Source organism: Delphinus delphis, chromosome 3 (assembly GCF_949987515.2).
Source record: "Delphinus delphis chromosome 3, mDelDel1.2, whole genome shotgun sequence".
NCBI lineage: Eukaryota > Metazoa > Chordata > Mammalia > Artiodactyla > Delphinidae > Delphinus > Delphinus delphis.
In genome coordinates, this window is record NC_082685.1 from 49,243,881 (window position 1) to 49,268,346 (window position 24,466).

Consider the following 24,466-nt stretch of genomic DNA (forward strand, 5'->3'; position numbering starts at 1 on the left):
TCTGTACCCATGAGAAATGCTCACAGCCTTTCCCACGGTTGTGAGGACAGAATGGGTATTTTTCCTGGTTGGGCAAGAACTATGGGACAATAGCTGTGTGGTTCTCTGACAGCTCTCCTTGACAGTGACGTGGGTTGTGAAAAGGTCAACAATAGTGCTCACCGAGCAATGGCTCTTTGAGTCCTGTTGAGCAGTACCTTAAGTGACTTCCCAACATGTAGTAGGAAAACTCTAGTTGCAAGTCTCTCTTGCATCCTGGAATTCACTAAAAGGCAGACTCACAGAAATCTCCCAGCTGGAATGACCTCAAAGTTCTAGCTGACCTCCCACCCACATAGGAATCTCTCTTGCAGCATCCCTGACAAATGCCTGCCTAGTCCTGTTTACATACCTTCCATGATGAGGAGCTTTCTGCTTCACAAGGTACCTGCCCATAGTTCAGCAGTTCTCATTTTTGTTGATAAAGATAAAAACAATAGCTAACATTTATGCAGTTCTCACTATGTGCCAAACTACGCCGAATACTTTCCATGCATTGAACTATTAATCCTTGCCACAAACTTATTAAACAGATGAGGAAATTACAATGGTAAGAATCAGAATGTTAAGAATATTTCCAAGTCCATGAAAAGTGATAGAGCTAGTTTCAAAGAATATGATTTTCACAAACTTCAATCACTCATCTATCATTTCATTTGTACATGCCTGAAAATTCACCCTTGCTGTTATGCACCAAAAATTTCTCTTTAAATGATTTTGTTTCATTTTTTTAAAAAGTAAAATATCTACTTTAACCACTTCTTATATATCTGAAATCACAAAATTTGTCTACTAGTTATATATTTTCCCTAGTATGTATATTTTCCCTATATATTTCCCTATATTAAAATAAACTCAGAACTAATGAAAAATTTCAAAATGTTCAATCATGTCCTAAATAAAAACATCTTTCTTAGCACCATTTTGTGCTAAGAAAATACACTGTATTTTGGTAAACACTGTTCTAGGCTGTATTACTTCTCTTTTTGTAAATATGTATTTTTGAATCAAAAACTTGATTTTTGCAATTATTTTTCACTGTTGGTATTAACTCTGCCCTGTAAGCTTGCAGAGAAAAAGTCTTGGCAATTTTGTCTTTAAGACTGGTTTTCAAGCATCTGAGAAGATTATATCTCCCTGAAGTCTTCTCCAGGTTTGTCATTTCCTGTTCCTCTAACTCTTGGACAGGGTTTCTAGCTTCCTCTAGACCCTCTTAGGCTGGTCACTCTTGCTTGAACTACCCTATTTTGTAAAACAGCCACAGTTGTTATTATATAAGGGTCTATACAACCCTAGATGTAGAGCCCAGAATCTTTACACCTATATCCAGTAGCTGCTTCTGTGCTCAGGTTCAGATCTACCCAGGGCTGGGGACGGAATACATACCCAGCTGGAAAGAACATGGTCCCAGCCCAGAAGACATGAACTATTTCACAGCTCTGCCTACCATTTGGCAATCACTTGATTTATAGGAGTTTGAGTTTACTCAATGGAGAAATGAATATGTCTTGTCTTGCCAGCCTCCCAGCATGGTTGTGGAGATAAAATGGACAAGTGACATGTAGATTTTTGTAAACTATGAAGAGTTACAGACAATAGTTATCATTAAAGTAGACCACACGGCCTCAGTACACCATTACTTAACCCTATGAGTGACCTGTGAACCCAGGCCGCCTTATAGATCTTTTAGAAAATATCGAGTTCAAGAAAGCATATGTGGACAACACTTGATAGTCAAGTAAGTCACCATGTGAGGGATTGCTATATGCTAGTCACTGTTCCAGGCCTGGGATATAGTGTTGAATATAGGAGACAAGTAGGGTTGATATTCAAACAGTACAAACTAATGGTCATACTGATTGCTAAGATCAGTATGCTAAGATTTCCACAATAATGGGCACATAGTTCACATGCATTGCTTAGTTAATAGGCATTGCTAATTAACATGCATTGCTTATGTACTCCAACCCCTCCCTCAGGACTCCTGGGCCTCCCCACACACCAACAATTTAAAGGTCGGAGGGCAGGTTAGGGGGCCTCCTGGACCCTGTCCCAGGACTTTGGCCATGGTCAATTCTGATTGATTAGTGCCATGTGATACTGGTTGCTGAATATTTGGAATATCACCCTGGGAAAATGGGTTCCATTCTACGGAGAAGATACAGAGTAAACAAGTGAATGAAACAATGTATAATTCAGTTGCAGATTGTGATAAGAACTATAAAGGAATGAGATGGTGATGTGGGTGGAGCGGGGGGTGGACCTCAGATTGCATGATCAGAAAAGGCTTCCTTGAGGAAGTGAGATGTGTGTTGAGACAGGAAGAAGGAAGAAGGAATGAGAGCCAGCCATGCAAATATCTAGGGGGAAAGCATTGCAGGCAGAGGAAAGAGTAGGAGCAAAAGCCCTGGGGCAGGAGTGGGTTTGGCATGTATGGAGAAGAGAAAGAAGGCCTATGTGTGTTGCCCAAAGTAGGCCAACGGAAAAGCATGCGAGTGCTGGCAGTCTCCAGTAACAAGTCTGGGTTTTATTCCAAGTGCGAGGAGAAGTCATTAGAATGACTTAAGAACATTGAAATGTGGTTATCATATTTACAAAATGCCTTGTTCTGAGAAATTCAAATCTCGGAAGAGAGTTCATTTCCTATTTTCTCTCAACTACAATTGCAGACCTGAGGCTGATGAATGATCTGATAGATGTATATGTGGTGGATGATAACAACCAATTCACCAGCCTAGAGGGACCAACTTAGGAGGGAAATCAGACACCTAGAATTCTTGTCATGCAAGGCGGGAAGAACAGGAAATGACCAACCTATAGAAATCTTAATGGGAACATAGTTAATCTTTTCAGACACTTAAAAGCCAGCCTTAGAAACAAAGTTGCCAAAATGTTTTCCTTTCTTTTTTTTCTTGAAGTATAGTTGATTTACAATGTTGTGTTAATTACTGCTGTACAGCAAATGATGACCATCATTAAAAAGTCTACAACTAACAAATGCTGGAGAGGGTGTGGAGGAAAGCGAACGGTCCTATAAGCCTGGTGGGAATGTAAATTGGTGCAGCCACTATGGAGAACAGTATGGAGGTTCCTCAGAAAACTAAAAATAGAACTACCATATGATCCAGCAATCCTACTCCTGGGCATATATCCGGACAAAACTATAATTAAAAAAGATACATGCACCCCTATGCTCATAGCAGCACAATTCACAATAGCCAAGACATGGAAACAACCTAAATGCCCATTGACAGAGGACCGGATAAAGAAGATGTACATATATACAATGTTTTCCTTTCTATAGTCTGATTTCCACAACAACAGGGTAAAGTGATTCAAGCAGAAGTTATCATTTCTTACCATTTTATAAGAAGTATCCGATTCTGAAAAGAAAATTACATTCGTGCTCTACAGAGCCATCAGCAGGAGTTATTTCACCTACTTTGCTTATTGAGAAAGAAATCAAGAATATTTGCCTGATGTTACATACAATTATCACCGTTGGGTTAACACTAGAATACAGGTGCTCTGAGCCTCTTTATAGTACTCTACTACCTCCTTATGACATTTGGGGAGCAGGAGAATTTTGTAACTTTTGGGCAAGTCAGTTGAAGAATGACCCAGCCAATTCCCAAGGTACTATTCAGCCCACACATGTGATGACAATCTGGTCAGGCATTCAGACAAGCTGCATGCTTTATCTAGTGTAGAGAAGGCATACATGCATTCAGTTTGGCATACATACACTGCAGTTCATTTTCATTTTAAATGTTAGAGATGGCTAAAATCTGCCCAGGAAATTACCTGTGATTGAACTGCCATCCAGTCAAAAAAAAACAAAAACTAAGCTTTCTAAAGATGACCCAGACAATCACAGTGGTGTAAGGGAAAGACAGGTGGATGAGGAAGAAAGAAACGCTTCTTTGTTCATTTTCCTAGAGACCCCTAACTCACCCATGGGTATCCAAAAAGTACAGCATAATAGAGGCATACATGTTCATGGTCATGATATGGCACTACTGAATAAGAGAATCTCAGAAACATGGGGAAAGGCTGTTGCCCGCAGGATGGAACTGTATGTCAAGGCGGCCTTTCCCACACCTTTGCAATGGAGTTTCCCTCTGGACCCTCCTCCATGCTGCGTAGGTCTAACTTCATCTTCATTCAGTTCTTTCCCCATAACTTTACCACTCCTTCACCCATTCCCTTTGCTTACTTTGGTATTTTCTCTCTCCCATTAGTCTGCAATGTTCTTTGCGGACAGGGACCATGTCTCCTTTTCCTACTTCCATAGTACCAAGCGTGGTATTTTTCAGCACATCTTTATTAAATAAAATAAAATATAACTATGACTGCCATTTATGGAGCAACATGTACCAGGTATGACATTAAGTGTTTTACCTAGTTTTATTTTATTTAATCCTTTTAGCAATCCAGTGATGTGGGTGTCTTCAGTCTCATTTTACAGAGGAGCAGACAGAAGATTGAGGAAGTTAAATAACTTGCCCAAGGTCACATAATTAGTAAGTAGCAGAACTGGGACTCCATCCACATTTTTTCTGATGCAAACACAGAGTAACTTACACACTAATCTTGGCTGCCTCTCTGTACAGATTATTTCATTATAATATTGAAAGAAAAGAGCTGGAATGATGAGACAGAGTTAGACAAGCAGCCACTTGCATTAAGGAAGCTGGACCAGTCGAACGGCCAGCAGAGTCCACATTCTTGCTGTGTACCTGGGTATTAGAGGGTGGGCAGGTATTTGTGGGAAAGAACTCATTCAGACCTTAAGCTAGTTGTCATGCCCTTTTAATACCAGACAAACAAACTGAAAAGGAGCTGCCCTGTGCTGAGGTGTACTACATGCTAATCTGCTAATCCTGTACTCCTTGGAAGAAGAGAAGGAGTAGGAGATGTTTTCTACAAGTCCTTTGCTTGGCAGAGAGCTGAGTCAGAGACAGTTGGCTGAAATTGTGAAAAGGCAGACCAGCAGCTTAAGAGAGGGTGGTGCAGATCTCTTGTTATTCAGCCTTTCCCAGGAGCTAGAAAGCAGGATGCTCTCACCACAGTGAGAATGGGGATTTAGAAAGAGTGGGAGGTATCCTGGTGAAGGGGAAATATGCCAATTTGGAAATCCAAGGTCTTGGAGTTGTTGAAAAAGTTATTGAAATGAATGAGGTAAAGGCAACACAACGGGGTGTGGTTTAGTAGAAATGAGCACTAGCCTTGGACTTAGGAATCGTACCTTTGAACTTCAATGTTGGAACAAATATTAAAAATTATGAAGATGGATAATATTTTGAAATATTAATTGTTTGTTTCCAGAATTTGCTTCATTCCTTGTTCCTTCCCACATTCAATCAGCTAAGCATTCTCCATAATTGCCTTGGAGGTGAACTGACAGAAGAAAGCAAAGAGAGTTGGTTGCCGGTTTTGAGTTTAGCAACCTACATATTATGACTCAGCTATAGACACATGAGATTTTGAGAGAATATATGATATGATGATGATATAAATGATAAGAGAAAAATTACCTTAAGGCAAAGGATGGGTTCCCAAGGCTGAGAAGAAAAAGATAAGAGAGACTTAGAAGACAGTTGGACAAAGAATGAGGAGACGTCGCCAGAGGGACCATAAGAACAGTATTGAGTCAATATCCAGGGAAAGGCCAGTCTCCATCAGAGCATGATCATATGTAGCTAGGGCCCAGGGACAGAAGATACTGCCTTCAAACATGAAGTCTTATATGCTGCCTGGACTGAGGAGCTATGATGAGTTCCTTCCTTTGACGGAAGTTAGCATCTGGCACACTGCTCATCAAGCAGGAGTGATAGCCATTTATACCTTGACCCTTAAGATTGTTCTGTTCCCATCCAGCATACCCTACCTAGAACTGTCAAGTATTTTGTTTTAATGAAAAACAGCCAATTTTGTTCAAATTCTCCAAAATTTATACTCATTATGTTGTTTCCAAAATGCTTCACGTTTATATAATGGTTTTATTATTTCACCTTTCTTTTATAGTTTTTATATTTTTTCTGTACAGTTCTTCAGTAGAAGCCAAAGTCCTGAGTTGCCCAGTTAAGAGCCTCTGACCTACCATTCTGATTATGTTTCTTCTCAATATTCATGACCAATATCTGGCTTCTAAATGAAAGGCTTTTGGCCTTTTCAATCACTTGCTGATAGGATGAGACTACACTGTCACCCATAACCACATGACCTAATTTAGAATCAATCTCGGCATCCAGTCTTGCATTTCTAATCAAATTTACAATCCACCTTTCAGCTTCTTCTGGAGTCACGATCAGTTTATCTGCCAACATGTTAATGCTGATACACTGATGAATGCAACAAAAAGTCTCAAATACAAAGAGACGGGTATTTTCAATGGACTCCTCCGGACAAGCCACCGAGAAGAAATCATTCACTAGCACTGATTCATAGTCCTTCAGCTTTTTCTGAGCCCCATAAAAGTCAAAATTAACATATAAGCACTCAACGAACTCTGTAATGGGTTTTTTATATGTGTAAGACTCCTATTGAATAACTTTGACCAGATCATTTAGCACGTGCCGGCGTTTTCAAACATCTTTGTTTGTTATGACTGCTGTGGTCAAATAGCCGAGAATATGTGGACACATCATCTGAATTACATTAAGGTACTGTGGCTGGTAGAGGAAGAGATCAATAATGTTATCACGTCCTTTGGGGTGATTGAAGAAAACATAGAGACTAATGAATGAGCATGTTTGCTGCTGAAGAGACTAGAGTGGCAAACTCACAGAATTATTATCTATGGTCTCTTTTAGCTACATAAGGTCTTCCATGGCTGCATTCCAATTCTGCATTAAGATTTCAGAGACCAGTTTTCCCCAGAGTGAACTCAAAGCATTTCTGTCCATTGTGGGAACCAACACTCTAAAGAAGTAAAGATATTCTGCTGCTCCAGAGTAGTTTCCACATTTATATTGGAATTTTGCATAACTTTAGGGTGTATCTAAATATAGAATTGTCAAGTCTAAATCAGCCTGCTGGGACACTTGTATACCAAAGAAATAGACACTTAGAGGGGTGGTAGTGTAGAAGAAAAATCCCCCAACACATGGACTTACTAGGTGGGAATGAATGAAGTCATCTAGGGATTTCTCGTGTAGCTGACAGTCCAAAAAAACGTTATCCTCTATGATTTTCAGGATAATGACCCCCCAAACGTACCTACATCCTAATCCCTAGAATCTGTGAATATGTTGCTTTACACGGCAAAAGAGACTTTGCAGATATGATTAAGTTTAGAATCTTGAGATGAAAAGATAACCCTGCAATATCCTGGAGGATCCAATGTAATTATAAGGGTGCTTATAACAAGGAGGTAGGAGGGTCAGAGTCAGAAAGGGAGCTTTGTCAATGCATGGAAAAGTTGGAGTGATGTAGGGCAGTGAACCAAAGAATGTGGGTAGCCTCTAAAACCTGAAGAAGGCAAGGAAATGGATTCTCTCCTAGAGCCTCCAGAGGGAAACAGCTTGTCAATAACACAGAATCTTGAGCCTTTCTCTAAATCTACTCACTCAGATTATCTGCATTTGGGCCCAGACTTATGTATATTTTAACACTATCCGAGGCTATGCTATACAGCCAGTCTGTACTAGCCCATGCACAGCAGGTAGAGAAACACTGGATCTGAACTGACAAATGGGTCTCTGAGACCACTATCACATTCAGAAATGTTAATGTCCTTACCACATGAACACCAAGTGGTCACTCAGTTTCATAAGAACACTTAAAGGGATTATGATCTCATCACCTCTTGAATATTACTAACAACTTCCATTTATTGAACATATCCTAAGACAATCAGTGTGCTAATATTCTTATGCATTATCTCATTTAACTTCAGAGCAACCTTATAAAATAATTATTAATGTTATAATTTACAACAACAGCAAAAAAGGTCTAGGAAAGTTAATTGTAACCACATGGAAAGTCAAAAGTATCGTTAACATGTAACTGGAATTGCTGTTTTTAATGCAACTGGGTTGGAGCAGACAGGATCTCAAACCAGTTCTATTCATTCCTACCAAGGTACCGATGTGAGGATTCCCTTCCACATGATCTCTCCTCCTACAGGTGTTCAGGAGACATCCTGTCATCAAAGCAACACCTTAGAATATACCTAGTGAATAAGAGTTGTTTCCACACAGGGAAGGTAAAATAGAGCTGAGCAAAGTTTTGGTCCCAAAGAGCTGCAACTCTCATAGGACAAAGACCAGCACTCTGCTAGTGTTTCATTAGGAGGTCTTTTCAAGATGTAATGAGGACAGCTGTATGGCATTGATGATTTACGACACTGGTCCAAATGCCTAATGTGATCCCATGATATCCATTAATGAGCTGACTCCCACCTTGTGATAGATGGTGTCTCTCTATTGGTAGTTGATGAGTCTTAGTGCCAGTTCCACAGCTCTCCCCCCGGTTCCCTTAGGCGTGTTGAGTCCCAGGCAGGCTAGGCTCCACCAATCTCCTCCCTCAACATTGTCTTTCCTCCACACATTAACTTCCAGCCCATGGAATTTTTATTTGGTCTTAGTGGGCAGTGCTGTGTGACTCCTACTTTATATTTCCAAACCTACTATTTCAGCATATACTTTGTGTTCTACTTCCTTCCAGACATTCTGGCCTTAGATTCTAAAAGCCAGACTCAAAATTCCTTTTCTCAAACTATTCTCTCAGCCTTGAATTTCAAAATCCTGACAGTATAAACTGGCAGTTGGCTGCATGAGGTTCAAGGACATGTAGGAGAGGGAAAAAAGAGGTCTATACATACAATATTGCAATATATTATTCTTCTCCATAACCATAATCCCCAGGGTCAAACAGGCAAGAGATGAAGCCAGGAATTATTCTCACTTCTCTCTGATGTCAAAGTCTATACGACACCCAGTTCATCATTGGACATCTCTAGCTAGTGAACCCAAGCCTAAATCCCAGCAAATTCTACCATAGGTCCTAGATCTGGGCTTATGAAACAGCTAAGTTCCTCCTTTTCCAGGACAGTCATTAAGATACTTGAAGATAATTATTTGGGCACCTGAGTCATTTCTGAGCTAAGTTACCACCCAGTTTATTCTACTCTTCTTCACAGACACGGTGTTTCTTATTTTTCATTATCCTGGACCTCGTTTTGAATGTGCACAATTTTGTGTGTGTGTGTGTCCCTCTTGACTTGTGACTTTCCTAAATAAGCTGCATCATCCCAATTAGTGAAGTCCAAAGTCAACTACAGAAACATTTCTGATCTTGTTCCTGACACCACATTCCTAAAGCAAAGGATATTTGTACGATGCAGCATGTGTGCAGATTTCTACTTCATCTGTCTACAAGATACGTACAAGCTCAGGGAAGACATTTGGGATGAATTTAGGGTATGCCTCAATCTCTTGCTTCAGCCCAAAGAGCACTCACATGGCCAGCACATACCAAGGTTCATAAAAAGACTAGGAAAAAGGCTTGTGAATGTATTACATAGTAGTAGGTCTAGTGCTAGAGAGAATCTGAAGTCACCACAGGTGAGCCTTACTTCAGAAACCCCAAGCTGGAGGACAGCAAAAGATGGGGTAGGCAGTGAAAGGGGCAAGGAGCCCGTAGCTTATCTGCCAATAACTTGCTCTGGGATTTTGAACAATCGTTTCATCACTCTGGATTTTATTTTTCCCACAAGTAAAACAATACAGTTAGACTAGAGTGGTTTCCAAAAGTACTTGATTACACACTTTGATCAGAAAAACATTTCTGCACATGCACATGAAATTATGTCTATTTTATTTATTTATAAAGAATATACATTCAACCCCAATATATAATATATAGTATAAAACATAATACAAAATATTTCTAAATAATTAGACTTCTAAAATGTAGTCAAAACCTTAATATATTTTCCTGTATCCCAGTGGGTCATCATAAGCATCTAGAACAGGAGTTAGCAAATTTTTTCTGTAAAGGACCAGATAGTAAACACTTCAGGCTTTGTAATCCATATATACGCTGTCCTAAAGACTATTTTGTCTGATATTAGTATAGCCACTCCAGCTTTTATGGTTGCTGTTTGCATATTACATCTTTTTCCATCCTTTTACTTTTAACCTATTCATATCTTTGAATCTAAAGGTGTCTCCTGTAGACAGAATGTAGTTAGATCTTGTTTTCTAATCCAGTCTGACATCTCTGCCTTTTGACTGGATTGTTTAATCCATTCACATTTAATGTTATTATTGATATAGTTGAATTTATATGAGTTATTTTTTTTCTATTTGTTTATATCCTTTTGTTCCTATAGTCTTACTTTACTGCTTTCTTTTGCATTAAGTAAATGTTTGGTAGTGTAACATTTTAGTTCCTTTATGTTTTTTTTTTTTTTACCACTTTTAGGGTTTCTTTTGTTGTTTGTTTAGTGGTTGCTCTAGGGCTTACTATATACATTTTAATTTATCACAACTTACTTCAGATTTATACTAATGTAATCAAAGTGAGATAGAAATGTTACTCCTATATAGCTCTATTCCCTCTTTCCCCTTTTTGTGCTATTATGTTATACATATTATATCATATCTGTTCAAATCTAATAATACTTTATTATAATTATTACCTTATATTATTTTACATCTATTAAAGAAACTGAGATACAGTGTCCATTGCAACTACTCAACTCTGAAATTATTGCATTAAAAACAGCCTTCGGCAATATATATATGAATGAACATCACTGTGTTCCAATAAAACTTTATTTATGGACACTGAAACTGAATTTCATATAATTTTCATGCATTATAAAATATTCTTCTTTTGACTTTTTCCCTGTTATTAAAAAATGTAAAAACTAACTCACAGGCTGTGCAAAAACAGGTAGGGGGCAGGCTTTGATTCAAGAATGCAGTTTGCCAACCACCTGACTTTCAGCAATGATTTTCCAAACCCTTTTATGTGGCACCTTGGGGTTAACAGACATGCCTCCGGGCCTGCCATGGTGGCAAAGGTAAGATCAGAGACTGGGCTTCAGCATCCTACCTCCATTTCAAGAAGAACAATTCTGCTTATATTTTGCTTATTTTTTCCAAACTGAAAAGATTCTGTTTAACAAAGTGTCCCTGGAAGGAGGAAGGAAGGAAGGAAGGGGGGGAGCAGGGGAGCAGGATAGAAAAAAGGAAAGGTAATCTCAAATGTTCTTTCTAGCTTTGAAATTCTATTACATTCATCTAAAATTGTACAAAATCATCAGCGACACTGGAACTATACTTCAGTTAACCTTGAAATCTAAACATTTGATATTATGCTGTACTTTCATTATTTCTATTAAGTTTTTCCTGAGTTTTGTAATCAAAGTTCTTTTCTGAAAATGGAATGAGCATTAAAGGAAAGAGAACGTTCTACACCTGGGCCTAAAGAACCAGAAGAGAGATCTTTTAGCACTGTCTTGTGTCCATAATTAGTGATAACAGCAACCCTGCTAAGTATTGGGGACATCTAATAAGGCCTAAGGCATCAGGGTGAAATGCATGGAACAAAGAACTTGAGGTAGTGACAGGGTTTGTCATTCCTTTTTCATACTGATCTGCTCTATTCAAATAAGTCTTCTACAAACAAGAATCCCTTACAAAGAAAAGTTCTTCCTTCCTCCTCTTTATCAAAATGCTACCCACTCTTTGAGAAAAAGTTGATCATCTTGAGTTCACCATAATAATTTCTTCTCTGCATAATTAGAGAAGTGAAGATTACTGGTTTTATTTATTTTCTCACATTCAGTTCCTTTATTAGCTTAGATAGCCAAAGGTTATTTGGAGAGATTTTTTTTTTTTTCTTTTTGCGGTATGCAGGCCTCTCATTTTGTTGTGGCCTCTCCCATTGCGGAGCACAGGCTCCGGACGCGCAGGCTCAGCAGCCATGGCTCAGGGGCCTAGCCACTCCGCGGCATGTGGGATCTTCCCGGACCGGGGCATGAACCCGTATTCCCTGAATGGGCAGGTGGACTCTCAACCACTGCGCCACCAGAGAAGCCCATTTGGAGAGATTTTTAAGGTAAGATTACTGGTTTTAACATCAGGTATAAGTCTCAACTCTGCTCTTTACTAGCTGTGTAACACTGGGTACATCAGTTAACCTTCTCTCCTAAGTGCTTCTGCCACCACTTATCAATGAATGGAATCCCACACACCTAAGCATCGTAGCTTCCCCTATGATTGAACTAAGCAAAGTCACCTCCCCTCAAAAGTTAGAATTGGAGGCATAAGCCACAAAACAAACATTAAATTAGTCTTCGTCAAAATGAAAAACTTTTATGTGTCAAAGGTGTAAAAAATTAATAAACTAAAACCTCAATTGAATGGAGTTGGGAGACCAGAAGGGGGAGCTCTCGTGCCCCGCAACAATAGCAGAGACCAACACAAAGTAGAAAGACTCTTCTTTCCTGGCAACAACTCAGTCAATGAAAATCCATGGACTCTTTGTTTACTACGGCCCTCCCAACTTCCTTTTCCCCTCTATAAAAGAGTTCTTCTCTCCTTGCTGTGTAGGGACTTGCATGTGGCTAGCTAGCCATGGTTGCAGGCCCCAAATTGCAATTCTAATCCCAAGTAAGTCCATTTTTACTGGAGAAATAGCTGGCCGTCTGTTTATTTTAGGTCAACATTTTGGTGGCACATACAGGAATTTAGAGGAGACCCCCCAATGACTCCAGAGCTGGTGAGAAACAGGTGCAGTACCCACACTGAGCCCATTGTTGCTCATTGATTTTCTCCCTGACCGCGGAGTTCAAATGTATGTCTTTCTCCTGGATCCAAGCTTCCCCGCTCTTTGGATCTTGAAGTTCTCTAGGGTTTGTTTGAGATCTGTTTGAAGGTTTCAACTTTTCTAGTTAAGGCCTTGTTCTATCTGCGAGTGCTCATTTAGCACTTCGATCTGATTTGAAATCAGATTGTTCCAGTTGGGACTGGTTCAGCCTTTGGCCATATATATTTGGAATATATATATATATATATATATATATATATATATATATATATATTTGGAATATATATATATATATATATTTGGAATATATATATATATATATATATATATATATATATATATATATATATATATTTGGAATGAGGGCTGTTCTATGGGAACTGAGCTGAGAAGGCTTCAGCTAGGTTCCTCTAGGACCAGACTGTTCTCTTAGAAATGGCTGGTATTAGGCCTACAGGTTGGTAGAGATATCTGAACTGTTTGAGCTATAAGCTGTTTGAGCTGAAAACTGTTTAGGTGGTTTGAAAATTATTCTGAAATAATTTTCAGAATAATAATAAATAAAATAATAATAAATCATAAAAGAAATTAATAAAAAGAAAATTATTCTTTTTCTGGAGGAAAAATTATGAGAATGGGACTGCAGTTATCTAAGTATTTTGAGGGCACTCCCCTACAGGGATTTGAGCTGATTTTATGTTTAAAAACCACGGTCTTTCCTCAAGTGCATTTCTAACTAAAGAAGCCAACATAACCAAAGGCAATTTAGAATATCAGTGGCCATTAAGAGGAATTTTGAAATCCCCAAACTTACTCTTCTTAAAAATAAACTGGACTACCATAGTTCTAAAATGTCTCAAACTAAATAGAATGTCTATTTCGATTTGTATTTTGAGGATTCCAAACTTTATCAGAAGGCTAAAATTGCCTTTCTGCAAAATAAGATTTTAAGATTAACTGATGCAAAGAAAGGATTAAAGAAAGTGAAAATGGCCCCAAAAGCCACAGGGCCTTCCTCCTTGGCTCCTTCGCCCCTGGTTCTTTCTCCAGGGCCGTCGTGTCTCTCCCTCCATTCCTTGTGCCCAAGCCCTGCCTCTGGCGCCATCCTCCTCCTTTCTTTCTAGGCCACCTACAGCCCTATACCCTCAGTTCCCCCATCGAATTCTCTCACTGAACTTCCTTTTTTCTCAGAAACTGACCTCACTTCCTTTGCCTCTGAACTTATCAGAATGTGTCCCTTTAAAAATTAAGCTTTCTGAGGATCCAGAGACTAACCCTTAATTTCTTATATTTCCTGGACTAAAGCTAAACTGTAAGCCACAAAGATCTTCCCAAAGCAACTGAAGATCCTCGCCGATTTGCTGAGGAATTTAATGCAGTCATTCAGACCTATCAACCTAGTTTCTGACTTATGTCAGCTAGTTCATATGCTTGTCAATGAAGGCCAGACAGCATTGGATGAAAATCACTAACTGGGAACACTCTGAAAAGTCTCTAAAATTACAACTGGGAGACCAGCCTGCTAACTTATCATACGATTAGGCTCAGGCAATGGGTGGGAGACTTCATCCAGTAATTTTTAGGGTGTTTCCAAAGCCTACTGACTGGTACAAAATTCAGGATTGCACATAAATTCTGATGAATCTTGTCGTGACTATTACAATGAACTTCAGATTATTTTTAAAGAAAATTCTGGTCTTCCTTCAGATGTTGATTCCACCCAGGTAGCTTTTACTTTTTTTATTTTTATTTTTTTTGAGTTTGGTGATGACTTTTATTTTATTTTTTTTACACCTTTATTAGAGTATAATTGCTTTACAATGGTGTGTTAGTTTCTGCTTTATAACAAAGTGAATCAGTTATACATATACATATGTTCCCATATCTCTTCCCTCTTGTGTCTCCCTCCCTCCCACCCTCCCTATCCCACCCCTCCAGGCGGTCACAAAGCACCGAGCTGATCTCCCTGTGCTATGCGGCTGCTTCCCACTAGCTAGCTACCTTACATTTGGTAGTGTATGTATATCCATGCCTCTCTCTCGCTTTGTCACAGCTTACCCTTCCCCCTCCCCATATCCTCAAGTCCATTCTCTAGGAGATCTGTGTCTTTATTCCTGTCTTACCCCTAGGTTCTTCATGACATTTTTTTCCCCTTAAATTCCATATATATGTGTTGGCATACGGTATTTGTCTTTCTCTTTCTGACTTACTTCACTCTGTATGACAGACTCTAGGTCTATCCACCTCATTACAAATAGCTCAATTTCGTTTCTTTTGATGGCTGAGTAATATTCCATTGTATATATGTGCCACATCTTCTTTATCCATTCATCCAATGATGGACACTTAGGTTGTTTCCATCTCCGGGCTATTGTAAATAGAGCTGCAATGAGCAGCTCATACAGCTCAATAACAAAAAAACAAACAACCCAATCCAAAAATGGGCAGAAGACCTAAACAGACATTTCTCCAAAGAAGATATACAGACTGCCAACAAACACATGAAAGAATGCTCAACTTCATTAATCATTAGAGAAATGCAAATCAAAAGTACAATGAGATATCATCTCACACCAGTCAGAATGGCCATCATCAAAAAATCTAGAAACAATAAATGCTGGAGAGGGTGTGGAGAAAAGGGAACCCTCTTGCACTGTTGGTGGGAATGTAAATTGATACAGCCACTGTGGAGAACAGTATGGAGGTTCCTTAAAAAACTACAAATAGAACTACCATGTGACCCAGCAATCCCACTACTGGGCATATACCCTGAGAAAAACATAATTCAAAAAGAGTCATGCACCCAGGTAGCTTTAAACTTTACGTCAAAATGGGTTATTCATGGGCTGAACCAGGACCTTGCACTTCTAGTAAAAAGAACCAGGATGGAATGGGAAACTATGTCCACTCCAGATTTAGTTAATATGACAGACCAGGTCTCTCTCACTGTGGATGAATCACCTCAAAGGAAGACAGCTAAAATTCTCTATTTTCTTTTTAGGATTTTTTTAAATTGAAGTATAGCTGATTTACAATGTTGTGTCAGTTTCTAGCATAGAGCAAAGTGATTAAGTTATACATATATGTATATATATATACTCTTTTTCATTATAGGTTATTACAAGTTATCAAACATAGTTCCCTGTGCTATACGGTAGGACCTTGTTGTTTACCTATTTTATATAGAGTAGTTTATATCTACTAATCCCAAACTCCTAATTTATCCCCCCTTTTCCCCTTTGGTAACCATAAGTTTGTTCTCTATGTCTGTGAGTCTGTTTCCGTTTTGTAAATAAGTTGTTTGTATCATATTTTGGATTCCACATGTAAGTGATATCATACGGTATTTGTCTTTCTTTGTCTGACTTACTTCACTTAGTATGATAATCTCCAGGTTCATCCATGTTGCTGCAAATGACAGTATTTCATTCTTTTTTATGGCTGAGTAGTATTTCATTATATATAGTATACATATTATATGTATTATTACATATATTATAAATTATATATACATATTGTATATGTATATATATTAAATATGCGTGTGTGTGTATATATATACCACACCTTCTTTATGCATCCATCAGGACAGATAAAATTCTTAACCTTCAACTTCAGCAAATGAAGGTCCCTAAAAAATATCAAAACCCTCTTGGTTTCTGCTATTATTGCAAAGAGCCAGAACAATGGAAAAAAAGATTGTTACAAGTTTAAGCACTTCAGGTGCCTTCAGCCTTTCTAACATCCTCCCAGTTTTAAATGACAGGGCTTTCCCCATTCCCTTCTATTCATCAGCTTGGAGAAACATTTTTCCAGATTAGGGATGAATCTCTTCCAGTTCTAATTGACACCAAAGCCACACTCTTGGTGCTCAACCCCACTATAATAAAGCAGCCCCTGCCTTGGAGTACTAAAATAACTCAAATACAGAGGATCTCTAATGAACCTTAAGAGGTTCCTGTCCATGAACCTGTTGTCTTTTGTTTAGGTCCCTTGAGAGATACATACCCTTCTCTCTTTAGTCCTGCTGCCCTTATCCATTTATAGGCAAAGACTTCTTAGAGAAATATCATGCTGGAATTTCTTTCTCCCAAACAGGGAAAATAAGTCTAGAATTTGACAGTAAAAAATCAAAGCAGCCAACCAGATGAATTAAATGATGCTTTTACGTCTTTATTTTCTCCATTTCTGACTATACTAGAGCTCATTCTGGAAACACTGACCACGTGTCTCTATTGAATCAACAACTACCTTTCTTATGGGCAAAATCTCCAACTGATATCGGCAAAATTCATAGCACATCTCCCATCAAGATTCAGATAGATCCCTCAAAAGCTCTCCCCAGAATGAATCAATGCCCTATGAGTTGAGAAGCCCTTCAAAGCATAAAGCCCATAGTAGAAGATTATAAGGCTCAAGACCTCATTATCCTTGGTACTAGTCCCTGTAATACTCCCACAACAGTGAGAAAACCTAAGGGCCAGGAGTGCAGGTTTGTTCAGGACCTCTGAGCTATAAACATTGTTATCCCTTGATACCCTGTTGTTCCTAACCTTCATATGTTATTAACATCCATTCCCACTGGAAGAAAATTCCTTACTATAATTGATGTATGCAGTGCATTCTTTAGTATTCCAGTTGATGAAGGTAGTCAATACCTTTTTGCCTTCACTTGGGAAGAAAAACAATTCACCTGGACAGTAACACCTCAGGGTTTTACTGAGAGTCCTTATTTCTCACCAATCCTGAAGGCTGATCTGGATGAAATAAAGTTCCCTAGAGGTTCTACTTTTTGTAATATGTGGATGATTTACTTCTTCACTCTCATTCTCAAGCCTTCTCACAGAGACAGTATCCACTTTGTAAAGCTTTTAGCCTTAAAAGGACATAAGATCACCAAGGAATAGTTGCAGTTTGCCCAAACCTAGGTTTTATATTTATGGCATCTGCTATCAGAACAAGGACTTCACCTAGATCCAGATAGCATGGTGTTCTAAGTCTCCCAAACCCCCAAACTAAGCACCAACTGTGAAGTTTTCTCAGGCTCGTTGGTTATTGCTGGAACTGGATTCCAAATTTCTCTCTTATGGCTAAACCTCTGTGTGTTTTACTGAAGAATAAGAATGCCAACACAATTTTATGATAAGAATCAGTGACATCACCTTTAAGGCTTTAAAGAAGAGTTTGGTGAATCCACCTGCCCTTGAGCATGCCAATTATCAGATTACCTTTTTCCTTTTTGTATATAAATAAAAAGAATTGGAATGCCCTTGGGATACTCATCAAAAACACGGGGACCAAAGACAAAATGAAATATCAAGGAGGTTTGTGCCTGAGATCATGTTGATGTGAAACCATGGATGGCCACCTTGTGCCAGATACACCAGAAATACATCTACACGTGGAACAACTCCTACAGAACACCTACTGAATGCTGGCAGAAGATCTCAGACCTCCCAAAAGGCAAGAAGCTCCCCACATACCTGGGAAGGGCAAAAGAAAAAAGAATAAACAGAGATAGAAGGATAGGGACTGAACCTGCACCAGTGGGAGGGAGCTGTGAAGGAGGAAAGGTTTCCACACACTAGGAAGCCCCTTCGCGGGCGGAGACTGCGGGTGGCGGACGGGGAAAGCTTCGGGGCCGCGGAGGATAGCACAGCAACAGGGGTGCGGAGGGCAAAGCGGGGAGATTCCCGCACAGAGGATCGGTGCCGACTGGCACTCACCAGCCCGAGAGGCTTGTCTGCTCACACGCCGGGGCGGGCGGGCTGGGAGCTGAGGCCCGGGCGTGTCGGTAGGAGCGCAGGGAGAGGACTGGGGTTGGCAGCTTTGTTTCCTGGTGCGCAAGGAGAGGGGATTAAGAGTGCTGCTTAAAGGAGCTCCAGAGACGGGCGCGAGCCCCAGCTAAAAGCGCGGACCCCAGAGACGGGCATGAGACACTAAGGCTGCTGCTGCCGCCACCAAGAAGCCTCTGTGCGAGCACAGGTCACTATCCACACCCCCCTACCAGGGAGCCTGTGCAGCCCGTCACTGCCAGGGTCCCGGGATCCAGGGACAACTTACCCGGGAGAACGCACGGCACGCCTCAGGCTGGTACAACGTCACGCCGGCCTCTGCCGCCGCAGGGTCGCCCTGCATCCGCATCCCTCCCTCCCCCCGGCCTGAGTGAGCCAGAGCCCCCGAAGCAGCGGCTCCTTTAACCCCATCCTGTCTGAGCAAAGAGCAGACGCCCTCTGGTGCCCTACACGCAGAGGCGGGGCCAAATCCAAAGCTGAGCCACGGGAGCTGTGAGAACAAAGAAGAGAAAGGGAAATCTCTCCCAGCAGCCTCAGAAGCAGCAGATTAAAGCTCCACAGTCAACTTGATGTACCCTGCATCTGTGGAATACATGAATAGACAACCAATCATTCCAAACTGAGGAGGTGGACTTTGAGAGCAAGATTTATGATTTTTTCCCCTTTTCCTCTTTTTGTGAGTTGTATGTGAATGCTTCTGTGTGAGATTTTGTCTGTATAGCTTTGCTTCCACCATTTGTCCTAGGGTCCAATCCGTACTTCTTTTTCTTTTTCTTAAAAAATTTTTTTTTTCCTGTAATAATTATTTTTTATTTTAACAACTTTATTTTATTTTACCTTACTTTATTTTATTTTACTTTATCTTCTTTCTTTCTTTCCTCCTTCCCTCCTCCCTCCCTCCCTCCTTTCCTCCTTTCCTCCTTTCCTCCTTTCTTTCTTTCTTTCTTTCTTTCTTTCTTTCTTTCTTTCTTTCTTTCCTTCTTTCTTTCTTCTTTTTCTCCCTTTTATTCTGAGCCATGTAGATGAAAGGCTCTTGGTGCTGCAGCCAGGACTCAGTGCTGTGCCTCTGAGGTGGGAGAGCCAACTTCAGGACACTGGTCCACAAGAGACCTCCCAGCTCCCCGTACTATCAAATGGCGAAAATCTCTCACACATCTCCATCTCAACACCAGCACCCAGCTTCACTCAACGACCAGCAAGCTACAGTGCTGGACACCCTATGCCAAACAACTAGCAAGACAGGAACACAACCCCACCCATTAGAAGAGAGGCTGCCTAAAATCATAATGAGTCCACAGACACCCAAAAACACACCATCAGATGTGGACCTGCCCACCAGAAAGACAAGATCCAGCCTCATCCACCAGAACATGGGCACTAGTCCCCTCCACCATGAAACCTACACAACCCACTGAACCAACCTTAGCCACTGGGAACAGACACCAAAAACAACGGGAAATACGAACCTGCAGCATGCAAAAAGGAGGCCCCAAACACAGTAAGATAAACAAAATAAGAAGACAGAAAAACACACAGCAGATGAAGGAGCAAGATAAAAACCCACCAGACGTAACAAATGAAGAGGAAACAGGCAGTCTACCTGAAAAAGAATTCAGAATAATGATAGTAAAGATGATCCAAAATCTTGGAAATAGAATAGACAAAATGCAAGAAACATTTAACAAGGACCTAGAAGAACTAAAGATGAAACAAGCAACGATGAAGAACACAATAAATTAAATTAAAAATACTCTAGATGGGATCAATAGCAGAATAACTGAGGCAGAAGAACGGATAAGTGACCGGGAAGATAAAAGAGTGAAAATAACTACTGCAGAGCAGAATAAAGAAAAAAGAATGAAAAGTACTGAGGACAGTCTCAGAGACCTCAGGGACAACATTAAATGCACCAACAGTCGAATTATAGGGGTTCCAGAAGAAGAAGAGAAAAAGAAAGGGACTGAGAAAATATTTGAAGAGATTATAGTTGAAAATTTCCCTAATATGGGAAAGGAAATAGTCAATTAAGTCCAGGAAGCACAGAGAGTCCCATACAAGATAAATCCAAGGAGAAATACGCCAAGACACATATTAATCAAACTGTCAAAAATTAAATACAAAGAAAACATATTAAAAGCAGCAAGAGAAAAATAACACACAAGGGAATCCCCATAAGGTTAACAGCTGATCTTTCAGCAGAAACTCTGCAAGCCAGAAGGGACTGGCAGGACATATTTAAAGTGATGAAGGAGAAAAACCTACAACCAAGATTACTCTACCCAGCAAGGATCTCATTCAGGTTTGATGGAGAAATTAAAACCTTTACAGACAGCAGAAGCTGAGAGAGTTCAGCACCACCAAACCAGCTTTACAACAAATACTAAAGGAACTTCTCTAGGCAAGAAACACAAGAGAAGGGAAAGACCTACAATAACAAACCCAAAACAATTAAGAAAATGGCAATAGGAACATACATACTGATAATTACCTTAAATGTAAATGGATTAAATGCTCCCACCAAAAGACACAGACTGGCTGAATGGATACACAAACAAAACCCATATATATGCTGTCTACAAGAGACCCTCTTCAGACCTATGGACACATACAGACTGAACGTGAGGGGATAGAAAAAGATATTCCATGCAAATGGAAACCAAAAGAAAGCTGGAGTAGCAATTCTCATATCAGACAAAATAGACTTTAAAATAAAGACTATTACAAGAGACAAAGAAGGACACTACATAATGATCAAGGGATCGATCCAAGAAGAAGATATACCAATGGTAAATATTTATGCACCCAACATAGGAGCACCTCAATACATAAGGCAAATACTAACAGCCATAAAAGGGGAAATTGACAGTAACACATTCATAGTAAGGGACTTTAACACCCCACTTTCACCAATGGACAGATCATCCAAAATGTAAATAAATAAGGAAACACAAGCTTTAAATGATACATTAAACAAGATGGACTTAATTGATATTTATAGGACATTCCATCCCAAAACAACAGAATACACATTTTTCTCAAGTGCTCATGGAACATCCTCCAGGATAGATCATATCTTGGGTCACAAATCAAGCCTTGGTAAATTTAAGAAAATTGAAATTGTATCAAGTATCTTTTCTGACCACAACGCCATGAGACTAGATATCAATTACAGGAAAAGATCTGTAAAAAATACAAACACACGGAAGCTAAACAATACACTTCTTAATAACAAAGTGATCACTGAAGAAATCAAAGAGGAAATTAAAAAATACCTAGCAACAAATGACAATGGAGACACAACGACCCAAAACCTATGGGATGCAGCAAAAGCAGTTCTAAGAGGGACGTTTATAGCAATACAATCCTACCTTAAGAAACAGGAAACATCTCGTATAAACAACCTAACCGTGCACCTAAAGCAATTAGAGGAAGAAGAACAAAAAACCCCAAATTTAGCAGAAGGAAAGAAATCATAAAAATCCGATCAGCAATAAATGAAAAAGAAATGAAGAAAATGATAGCAAAGATCAATAAAACTAAAAGCTGGTTCTTTGAGAAGATAAACAAAACTGATAAACCATTAGCCAGACTCATAAAGAAAAAAAGGGAGAAGGCTCAAATCAATAGAATTAGAAATAAAAAAGGAGAAGTAACGACTGACACTGCAGAAATACAAAAAATCATGAGAGATTACTACAAGCAACTCTATGCCAATAAAATGGACAACCTGGAAGAAATGGACACATTCTTAGAAATGCACAACTTGCCAAGCCTGAATCAGGAAGAAATAGAAAATATGAACAGATGAATCACAAGCACTGAAATTGAAACTGTGATTAAAAATCTTCCAACAAACAAAAGCCCAGGACCAGATGTCTTCACAGGCAAATTCTACCAAACATTTAGAGAAGAGCTAACACCTATCCTTCTCAAACTCTTCCAAAATATAGCAGAGGGAGGAACACTCCAAAACTCATTCTGCGAGGCCACCATCACCTTGATAGCAAAACCAGACAAGGATGTCACAAAGAAAGAAAACTACAGGCCAATATCACTGATGAACATAGATGCAAAAATCCTCAACAAAATACAAGCAAACAGAATCCAACAGCACATTAAAAGGATCATACACCATGATCAAGTGGGGTTTATTCCAGGAACACAAGGATTCTTCGATATATGCAAATCAATCAATGTGATAAACCATATTAACACATTGAAGGATAAAAACCATATGATCATCTCAATAGAGGCAGAGAAAGCTTTCGACAAAATTCAACACCCATTTATGATAAAAACCCTGCAGAAATTAGGCATAGAGGGAACTTTCCTCAACATAATAAAGGCCATATATGACAAACCCACAACGAACATCGTCCTCAATGGTGAAAAACTGAAAACATTTCCATTAAGATCAGGAACAAGACAAGGTTGCCCACTCTCACCACTCTTATTCAACATAGTTTTGGAAGTTTTAGCCACAGCAATCAGAGAAGAAAGGGAAATAAAAGGAATCCAAATCGGAAAAGAAGAAGTAAAGCTGTCACTGTTTGCAGATGACATGATACTATATAGAGAGAATCCAAAAGATGCTACCAGAAAACTACTAGAGCTAATCAATGAATTTGGTAAAGTAGGAGGATACAAAATTAATGCATAGAAATCTCTGGCATTCCTATACACTAATGATGAAAAATCTGCAAGTGAAATCAAGAAAACACTCCCATTTACCATTGCAACAAAAAGAATAAAATATCTAGGAATAAATCTACCTAAGAAGACAAAAGACCTGTATGCAGAAAATTATAAGACACTGATGAAAGAAATTAAAGATGATACAAATAGATGGAGAGATATACCATGTTCTTGGACTGGAAGAATCAACATTGTGAAAATGACTCTACTACCCAAAGCAATCTACAGATTTAGTGCAATCCCAATCAAGATACCACTGGCATTTTTCACAGAACTAGAACAAAAAATTTCACAATTTGTATGGAAACACAAAAGACCCAGAATAGCCAAAGCAATCTTGAGAACGAAAAACGGAGCTGGAGGAATCAGGCTCCCTGAATTCAGACTATACTACAAAGCTACAGTAATCAAGATAGTTTGGTACTGGCACAAAAACAGAAATATAGATCAATGGAACAGGATAGACAGCTCAGAGATAAACCCACGCACATATGGTCACCTTATCTTTCATAAAGGAGGCAGGAACGTACAGTGGAAAAAGGACAGCCTCTTCAATAAGTGGTGCTGGGAAAACTGGACAGGTACATGTTAAAGTATGAGATTAGATTACTCCCTAAAACCATACACAAAAATAAGCTCAAAATGGATTAAAGACCTAAATGTAAGGGCAGAAACTATCAAACTCTTAGAGGAAAACATAGGCAGAACACTCTATGACATAAATCACAGCAAGATCCTTTTTGACCCACCTCCTAGAGAAATGGAAATAAAAACAAAAATAAACAAATGGGACCTAATGAAACGTCACAGCTTTTGCACAGCAAAGGAAACCATAAACAAGACCAAAAGACAACCCTCAGAATGGGAGAAAATATTTGCAAATGAAGCAACTGACAAAGGATAAATCTCCAAAATTTATAAGCAGTTCATGCAGCTCAATAACAAAAAAACAAACAACCCAATCCAAAAATGGGCAGATGACCTAAATAGACATTTCTCCAAAGAAGATATACAGACTGCCAACAAACACATGAAAGAATGCTCAACATCATTAATCATTAGAGAAATGCAAATCAAAACTACAATGAGATATCATCTCACACCAGTCAGAATGGCCATCATCAAAAAATCTAGAAACAATAAATGCTGGA

At 39.3% G+C, this 24,466-nt stretch overlaps 1 pseudogene; it reads right to left on the reverse strand.

Annotated features, from left to right (window-relative positions):
• Nucleotides 1-6,092: 6,092 nt before the first annotated feature.
• Nucleotides 6,093-18,969, reverse strand: LOC132422392 (eukaryotic translation initiation factor 3 subunit E pseudogene; annotated as a pseudogene).
• Between the last annotated feature and the right edge of the window lie 5,497 nt (nt 18,970-24,466).